This window comes from Limulus polyphemus, unplaced genomic scaffold (genome assembly GCF_000517525.1).
Source record: "Limulus polyphemus unplaced genomic scaffold, Limulus_polyphemus-2.1.2 Scaffold987, whole genome shotgun sequence".
In the NCBI taxonomy this organism is placed as follows: domain Eukaryota; kingdom Metazoa; phylum Arthropoda; class Merostomata; order Xiphosura; family Limulidae; genus Limulus; species Limulus polyphemus.
The window spans coordinates 76382-86582 of record NW_013666597.1 but is presented as its reverse complement, the minus strand read 5'-3'; the positions used below and the strand labels follow the sequence as shown (position 1 = coordinate 86582).

Sequence of the window (10201 nt, the reverse complement as noted above, 5' to 3'; positions counted from 1 at the left end):
AACACAGTCACATCAAGTACATTAAGTGTTATGACAACTGTTACTAACACAGTCACATCAAGTACATTAAGTGTTATGACAACTGTTACTAACACAGTCACATCAAGTACATTAAGTGTTATGACAACTGTTACTAACACAGTCACATCAAGTACATTAAGTGTTATGACAACTGTTACTAACACAGTCACATCAAGTACATTAAGTGTTGTACAAACTGTTACTAACACAGTCACATCAAGTACATTAAGTGTTATGACAACTGTTACTAACACAGTCACATCAAGTACATTAAACTACGTCACTAGTTGTATTGTTGTGGAATTATTAATATATCGATTTAACCGGTGCACTAATCTCCAGCAACTAACTGTTGAAATACCATGGTTTCATCGTTGCATAATTGTGGTAACTTATTAACATATTGTTTAAACCGTTGTATTCAAGTATAACATAACAAGAAAAAAAACAAAAAAAAAAACGAAAGGCGAAAACCAACCTAATTTTACATATAAATCTTCAAATCAATACAATACAGGACGCATACTGAAATAAATAAAAATCAATGGCTTAAAACAACAATTATTTAGACTAGGTAATTAAATATATATAAATTGTATTTTATACGTGAAATTACTTACCGCAAGCTTAACTTTCGTAGAAGGCAGGTTTAGGAAGACCGGTAGTTACAAAGAGAACGACCAGTTTCTTATTTTTACATATTTACCACAGTAAAGATAAAAAAAAAGGAAGAAAATAATAAAACAGAAGAGGCGAACGCTGTCACCAAACGTAGGGAACCAGCAGTGAACTGTAAGTTCTATTCTGTCTGATTACACTGGCGTTTTATCTCAACACTTATTCGACGTGACTTGACACCTGCCGATTGTGACATCATTGTAATCACGTGAGAACTACAGCGTATAGGTATCATGCGCTTTGTTTTGGTCCCGGCTCTGTTATGGGCTGTACCATGACGACAAAAGAGAATTAGAGGATGTGCCGTGACTACAAAAGGAAGTTTAAGGGACATACCATGACGAGAAAGAGGACAGTTTCTTAACAACTGTTAGATGAATCGGAATGTCAAGCAACAGATGCATATCCACAAAACGTGATCAGTTGTATTTCACTGATTAGAAACAGCAACAGTAAATGAACAATGTGTATAACATTTTCTACGTCATAATGCAAAGCACTGATATAATTGATTTACGAAAACCAAACAATTGTTGTGCGACGTTCAAAAACATTTCTTAGACCACGTTCACATTCTGGGCCGCGTGTATATGTGCTTATAAAAATACGTTACGTATGGATGAGAACTTAAAAAAACAAAAGATATGCACATTATAAATAAAGTTGACACGCAAGTTCCATATTCTTTCAAAAATGCATTACTTTAGCGGTAAAAAATAAAAAACCCTTCAAGAATCAAGTTTCCAATTTTTACAACCACATCAGGCCAGAGCTAATAACGTCGGTATTCTTAACTTTCATGGATAAATTGTCTTTCTTCAATATCATAAACTGGAAGAAAAAATACTAAATGTCGAGGTCACAGACATTAGTCTCAACAGAAAAATATTTCTAGAATGTACAAGGCGTGTAAAAACCTGTTTCTCCAACTTGTTTTTATCAAATATTTATGCCAAGTTGCTATTGAAGACCGTTTACATAAAATATAGAGTGAAGCTTTCTTCAAGTTTCTCGATGATCTGTTACATCTAGTTCACATTCTATTACAGGCTGTTGCACAACTAAAATATCTCCACATAAACGAACATTAGCTGTATAGAGTGAAGCTTTTTCAAGTTTCTCGATGATCTGTTACATCTACTTCACATTCTATTACAGGCTGTTGCACAACTAAAATATCTCCACATAAACGAACATTAACTGTATAGAGTGAAGCTTTCTTCAAGTTTCTCGGTGATCTGTTACATCTATTTCACATTCTATTACAGGCTGTTGCACAACTAAAATATCTCCACATAAACGAACATTAACTGTATCAGAAGTTTATCATTTTAATGTAATAAATTTCTATAAAGTTATCTAACAACTCTCCTGGTAAAGAATGGGTCTTATTGTGATACTTATGTTTAGCGTATAAGTCAGGACAACCAATCAGCAACCTCAGCTCATACACGACAAATAGATTTAAAAAAACACAGTGGACATCCTGACCAATAAGTGTACTCAGCCCTAGTAAAATTAATTGACCTGAACAACCAGTTTTTTTTTACATGAACAATTGTGAGATGAATTAATTAATTGGCACGAATGGCAGTAAATATACTATATTTTAAGCATTTTACAATAATGGGACATTGGATAGCAAGTTAAACTGTGATACCAAATTGTACATAATACATCAAGACAGTTACAGATATATTTACGACAAGCCTTAGATATAAATATAGAGTATGTATCTTTCAGGTGCAATCTTTAAAAGTAGTTGTCGAAGAAGAAAACCAGAATAGTTGTAGCAGATGTGACAGATTCATATAATGATGAGTTATGTATATAATAATGGAAACTTAGCCAGTATAAATAAAGAACTTTTGGGGAAGGTGAGGAATTCAGGAAAAGAAAAACAACAACAACATAAACATGTTTGATGTATACAAATGGCAATACTCTTATGAAAAAAAAAATTAAAGACAGAAGATATGGGTAATTAATATTCTAAGCTACCTCAGCGTTATATAAAACCTTAGAATTAAAACAGTAGCGGAAATAGACCTTAGTCTAGAAGTTACTTTGCACTGTCCTCATCTGAACAAATTAAAAACAGTGTTTCGTACAACAGAGGCGTAGCTACATACTTAAAAGATTCGGAGCACGAGCCCCGTGTGCCAATCAGTGCCTAGTGACGCCTCTGTCGGACAACATCCATTAAATATAAGAATCCAAAATCTAAAAAAAGTTGTTTGTTATGCACAATGGGCTATCTGTGCTCTGCCCAATGCGGGTATCGACATCCGATTTTTAGCGTTATAAGCCCCAGATTTACCGAGAGGCAAAACAATAATTATCAACTAGAATATCAAATATTAAAAATCTTATTTATATCCCACCAATACGCAATCAAGAAGTGAAAAAGTAGTACTATAATATGTATATGTGTGTGTATATATGTATGTATAATATATATTATATAAGAGCTGTTCCAATATCATCTAAATAATGTTACAACATTCATTTGAAGAACAGTACTGTATGGAGGGTGCCAACAAAGTACCCGCACTAATGCCATATTGCGTGCCGAACGGTTTCTTCGCATCAAATGATATGAAACAAGTTTCAGCGGCTGCGCACTATGGAATCATTTTCACTTTGATGCTGTAACTGCAAACCAAGAACAGTCACCAGTAATGACAATAAGTTAGCAAGCCGTCATACTGGTTTATGTCACATTTCGGCATCACTTTGAACACAGCTAATGGTTGCTTATTATCATTTCATAATACTGTTAAGATGTTTACCTTATTTGCATATATTTCTTTTACTCTTATTGTTATGAAACGGTTTTGATTAGTGTTTTATTTGTTATTTTCTACACCTTTGTAATTTACATTTCTGATATTGTCATAGGGTAGGTCCACAACGTCACTAACATTTATTATCTTAAACCTCACCACTTCTGATTGATTTGAATAATATAAACAGTCCATTGATGTGATATAATGTAGTAGGATACATGTCATTAAGTGAATGTGTTTATAAATGTGTGGAATGTGTTTATAAAAGTTTGTTTTTTTCCAAAACATCAATTCGACAGTATATCTTCACTAAAATTAACTCACACGAAGTTTGCAACAACTCAGAAGAAACGATTGTTTGCTTTCTGTCATCGAGCTTGGTTATCGAATTTGTCTTGTCCATTTCTCTGTTTGTCTAGGTCTCTTGTTTGTCCGTTTCTGTTTGTCTAGGTTTCTTGTTTGTCCGTTTCTGTTTGTCTGTGTCTGTTTGTCTAGGTCCATTGTTTGTCTGTGTCTATTTGTCTAGGCCTCTTGTTTCTCTGTGTCTGTTTGTCCGTTTCTCTGCCTCTATGCATCCAAGAATGACTAAATACGTTATTCATACATATTTAATATATATTTTTAAAGATTTTTGAATCAGTAACTTTCGAACAACAATAAACTTAGAAATATATTAAACACTTAGTTTGATTAATATCATCAGTTTTCTGTGTAACAGATACCTGATGACCGATATATCAAGAGAAGCTTCAGGACAGTAATCCGGATATCCTATGAGTTTTATGTAGTCAAATTAATTACTATAAATGTTTTGTTTTAAATACAAGGCTGGGAAAATCATTTTTAAAAAAATTAGCTACAACCCTGTCAGAAAATTCACGAAATAATAAAAAATGAAAAAAAAATGTCTGGTTTTGTAACGTGGAAATCATGACGTATGTTAACTACCTATAGCTGTGTCATAGGTTGACGTATGTTAACTATTTATATCTGTGGCATAGGTGATTAAAAAACAAGTAAAAAAAGACAGTAGTTTTTAAACACAGTGGATAACTATCTTTGGTTTATATATAGTATAAAACATGCATATACAATACAGAAGAATATGTGTAGCAAAGCCATATCGGACTATCTACTGTGTCCACTGAGGGGAATCGAAACCCTGATTTTAGTATTGTAAATCCGAAGACTTACCGCTGTCCCATCGGAGGACTACAGAAGAATACGACATTATAATATTCCATAATATATATATTTCTATATAGTAAGTATATAACGCTTTGTGGGATGTTCTGCACTAAACGTTTGACACAAGAAATTCACCTCTTTTGACCTTTACAAAGGATGTACACATGAACAAGTAAAATAACATAGAAATATAAAATTATCTCTATAGAAAGGTGGGTCATTACTCTCCTACACAGAAAGATACCATTGTGTGCGTTACTAATTACAGAGCTAACTACTGACAAAATCCCACCCAAGAACCATGGCGAAGATTTCAAGAACAAGTTTACGCCTGCGTATAATACTGTTGTTCTTCCTTGCATCCGGTAGTGAAGAAGAGAGGGGACGACGATTTCTAAGGCACGCCTCTTGTAAGTAGAACGTCAGCGCTAAAAAGCAAATTCGAAGATTTCACGCAAGTAATCAGGGACAAATAAGAACATCTATGAAACACCTAAATGTTCATTTAATTGATGTACTGCAGTCTTTAAAGCTGTTTTCGCTGAAACTGATGGCATGAGATCTGGACAACGACTTGCGACGCTCGCTGGTTTTAGCGTATTGCACAAATAATGCACCTGTACTCTAACTCGATATCTCTTACAGATATAAGTTCTTAACTTAATTGACTTAGTTTCAGATGAGTACACTTTCTAAATCACCTGTATGAAAATTACACTGATTCCTGCAACATAGCAGACAGTCTATTTATTTTTCTTCTACAAAGATTTAGTGATGGTGATTATTAATAAGAGAATGATAATTCATGGCTATATAAAAGTTGTATACGGTTTTCATCCATAATTCGTTCTTCTGAACGTTGAAAACACCAGGCATCGGCTCGTATTCAGTCACACACACCTGATTAGACTTAACCCACTTTCTGACTTCAGATTGGACGCCGTCTAAGCTTCTCCTGTTTTTCCAACTCAGTTTATTGTAAAAAAAAAACGATAAATGGAACCATAAGAGAACAATAATGTAAAACGACCACTAACGCTTAAAATAACCAATAAAAAAAACACAGTAAATTACCACCAAACAGGTGTTCCACGTTCAGCATGGGTTCCTTCTAAACTCTTATTTCCCCCCTAATTTATAAATTTCTAGTTGTGGGAATGACAACGATAAATAATTTATACTGTAGTTCCTTTGTAACGCTTTCAAAGGTAATGCGTATGTCTTATACAGTCAGCTATTCTAGCTTATGTTAATGTGTATGAACAACAGCTGCATGTAATCCAAACTTGACATTTTTTTTTGAGATATTTATGGTGCATTGTGCAAAGTGATTGTATATGTCTTTACACCATACAAAGTCCAGGTGTCGTTTTTGAGATTCAGTAGGTGACTTAATCAATAAGCTCCTATCCAACTAGAAGAAAATTCGATTTTAGAACTTTATTTAACTTTACACGCACACTCAAAGTGTCGTATCTACATTATAAAAAAGCAAAACACGTAATAAAGCTAAAAAATTCGTTATGGCCTTTGTGGATTTAATGGACTGCTCCTTCATGTTTCTACAGGCGCATGACGTTTCGGCTTCTATATGCACTGAGGCAGGAGTAGTTCATTACAGTCAAAACTCTACCATGTCTGCACTAAATATAATACCCTTGAAATAAATAACTCGTTGTCATTTGTTTATATACTACACTGCCTTCCTTGGGCGGTTTGCATATGTAAGTATCTGAGATTTATTCATTATATATATATTGGACTCATTCCAAATATATGTTGAAAGCGCTGCAGCTAATTCTGAAAAATCTATATAAAAGAAATAAACAGTAAGAAGTTACATAAATATCAGAACTGTACGTATATATTTAACTAACATTGTGTGGTGGTCTTGCTATATATGGAATTGTTTATTAGAACACTACTATCTTAAATGTGTTATATTTTCTAATCACCGAAAGGTGTCTCTGTATGTCACACATTTCTGGTAAGTTATGTTAATACATACGATTAGTTTGGTGCCATAAAGTCTATTCACTCTTGTCAACATGTTTTTCTATAACAACAACGGTAATTCTGATTTGAAAAACTCACATATGTCACGAAAAATAAAATAAAATTTCGAAACTTAAACTCGCACTTTTCTGTCAATTTTGACCAGTTTAATCGAGAGTTCCAGTTGTTCTTTGATGCAGAAATTTAAGATATCTCGCTGAGGTGTAAAGTGATCATTCTGTAGCGCATCATTCTGTGATTAAAATGAAAATATGTTTTTGTGCTGAAGTATTAACCCCTCAACGTATCGGGAGCTAAAAAATTGTAAATAATAACTCGATATCGATGTTCAATTATCTTGACTGTGTTAGTAACAGTTGTCATAACACGTTTTAGTTGTTGATTATATTTTGGTATTTGAAGAATTATTCATCAGTACGTCTTTCAACGTTATAACTGCATGCCCAGAACTTTATCAGTTACGTGTATGTTAGTTCTATGCAGTCCCGCACACATTTAATTGGGGGACATTTTCGATAATTTGTTGGTTTTTTTTTATTTCTCGCATCACCCAGAGTTAGCTGGCTCGATTACCTTAATTTTGAGTATGGTAACTGGAAACTGTCCGACGTTGTACCTGGGCTATTTGGGTTTATAATGTTTCTCCGAGAAGGTGAAATTGCAGTAAAACTCTAGCAGAATTGAGGTAAATATTTAAAAAGAGAGAAAAGCAAAAGCAAAGATGCAAGTTTTCATTTACATTTTACTCTGTAGTTTCTGGTATACTTTCTCAGATTTAAAGCTTCCTGAAAGGCCATTGATGATGATTCTTCACAAAGCAAGAAAAAACAACTAAAGCTTGTTTAAACTATTTATTTGCTCATACTCACACTCGAAGTGTAAGTGCTGGAATTATATATACTAAACTGTTTTATTTTATAAGTAAATATGAGTATAAAAGCAAAATAGAAACGTGGGAAGATAATGTCTTGAGTGAATAAAACAGTACGATCTAAATCTTAATTAAAACAATTATCTTTTTAAGTAACAGACAATACTTTTATTGTAAGTACAGTAATAATGTTGGAATATATATCTGATAGCTTTAGTATATTTCGGACATAAATCGCTTTAGAGAGAGAATAAGCATCTATATAGAAAATTTAGTGCGGCTGCAATAAAGTGATTTATAAGTTGAGTTAAATCATTTACTGCATTGAGGACGCTATCGTCGTCTTATTTCTCAAGTGTAAACTCAACAATAAAACAGAAGACAGAACTTGACTAGATGAGTCCTGCATGGCCAGGTGGTTAGGGAGCTCAACTCGCAATCTGCGGGTCGCGGTTTCGAATCTTCGTCCCACCAAACACGCTCGCCCTTTCAGCCGTAGGGCGTTATAATGTGACGGTCAATCCCACTATTCGTTGGTAAAAGAGTAGCCCAAGAGTTGGCGGTGGGTGGTGATGACTACCTGCCTTCCCTCTAGTCTTACACTGCTAAATTAGGGACGGCTAGGGCAGATAGCCCTAGTGTAGCTTTGCGCGAAATTCAAAAAACAAACAAACAAACTTGACTAATTGAATGGATACAGTGATGTTGCAATGCTAAGGACATCCCGTTGCGCTGCTGTAACACAACCATATACAGTGTCGACAGTTGGAACGAAACATCGTCTTATTTATTCACTTTACACCATTCTACTTAAACTGCACGCAATCACAGCTAAAAATGGGAGTCCACATCAAAACTCTGACATTGAAGCTGGCACCTGCATACAGGTAGAGCCATCTATAACAATACGTGTGTTCGGCATACTCTTGTCGTGTTCACTACTTATTCATCATCAGTAAAGTAACTTAAGCTCTAATATACTCAGTAAATCGAATTATTGTTGCTGCGAGTTAAAAAGGTCAGTTGAACAAAAAGTATTAGATATAGTACTTACCAAAAGTTAAAATGTATTAAACATTTAAGAAACCATTGGAAGTTAAAAACTAATTGAAGTTAAAATGTGTTAAACAACTAATTAGCCATTTTTATTTCTAGTGCTTTCTTACAAGTTTAAGATTTATGATAAAAGGCTACTTAACCCTAAATAATTATAATAGTACCCTGTAAAAGGTGTGATGAACTTTTATAACTTTATACGATTTTAGTTGAAGTGGAACCTGAAATATTCCACCCAAATGTTCATCAAAACAAACTGTAAAACTCACGTGAAGCTAATGCGTGTGATAAGCAACCCCTGATCAAGTAGAGAGAGCATTCCTATAAAGTAAACGATTTAAATATATATAGATTAAGTTCTTTAAATTAAGAAAAAAAACTAATGTTCTGCACCTATTGTTTAAAAGACCAAAAACATTTGATGACAACCAAACAATATTTTGGTGTTTTTATCCCACATTGGGCTATCTGTTGTGTCCATCGCGAGGAATCGAACCAATCAAGGGACAAAAAAAACATAATGAAAATAAAAACTGTTCCGATATTAACTTTACTTTTTATGGTATATGTCAATGTTTCCCATACTATGGTCCATGAGACTGTCTCGCGGGAATCTCAGCGCGGGTAGAAATATTCAAAACTTTATTAATACCGAAAAAAAAAGTCAGCGCTTGAAATTACCAACTTAATAAAATTATCATACTGGAGTTTACGGATAGCGTGGTCTATCAGTGAACATTAGTTAATATAAAACTTGCAGAGCTCATAGTCGAACAAATAAAATGATTTCGCTATCATTAACTGCATTCTTCTTTTTATTACAACGCTAGAATCCGGGTTTCGATACCCGTGGTGGGCAGAGCACAGATAGCCCATTGTGTAGCTTTGTGCTTAACTTGAAACAAACAATCTTCTTTTTACCGACGAATTCGTCCGACAATAGAAACCATTACAATAATACGATTCTTATAACTCATGTTCAGCGCAATTTAAACTTACATTAAAAGTTATGTTTCATGATTATGGAAATGTTATAAATCTTCTGATATATCTATATGCATCTTTTACTGAGAAGTTCGGCTTTGCTCTGGAACGACCAAACAAACAATCTTTCTATGAAATAGGAAATATGGTTTCTATTTCTACTAACTGTAAAAACGGCAGGGTTTATTTTAATGTGCAGTAGACCCCTACTTGTGCAGTTCTAAATATAATTTCGTGCAGCACTAAAATTTATAATAAAAACTCCAATGTCATATAAAGAAACAAGAAGCCAATGCATGACCATGATACTGAAAAGCAAAAGTACCTTTATTTACTGTTTATATGACAAAAAGTATATTTTTAATTTTACATATGCTGATTAGAACTTTGTTTTAAAATTCTAGCCAAATACTAAGATGGTTAAAACTTAAAACACTGTGTTTATATGACAAAAAATATATTTTTAACCTTACATATGTTGAATAGTACTTTAGTTTACATTTTGTGTCAAATACTACAATACTTAAAAGACTTATAACACTCGTAAATGCAAAACTATTCTGAATTATACTTTAATTTGCATTTTATGTCAAACACT

The 10201-nt window shown here is 33.6% G+C and overlaps 1 protein-coding gene across 6 annotated transcripts in view; it reads right to left on the bottom strand.

The window, feature by feature from the left end:
• Positions 1-10201, bottom strand: part of LOC106461565 — an 89102-nt gene that overhangs the window by 46376 nt on the left and 32525 nt on the right. Inside the window, exon 1 of one of the 6 annotated variants that reach the window (XM_013921401.2) lies at positions 642-976. The exons of the other annotated variants lie outside the window; for them this stretch is intronic. The gene's annotated coding sequence lies outside the window, so the exon portion shown is untranslated. Of the gene's footprint in view, positions 1-641; positions 977-10201 lie in introns of those variants that run through there. 6 annotated transcript variants of the gene reach the window in all.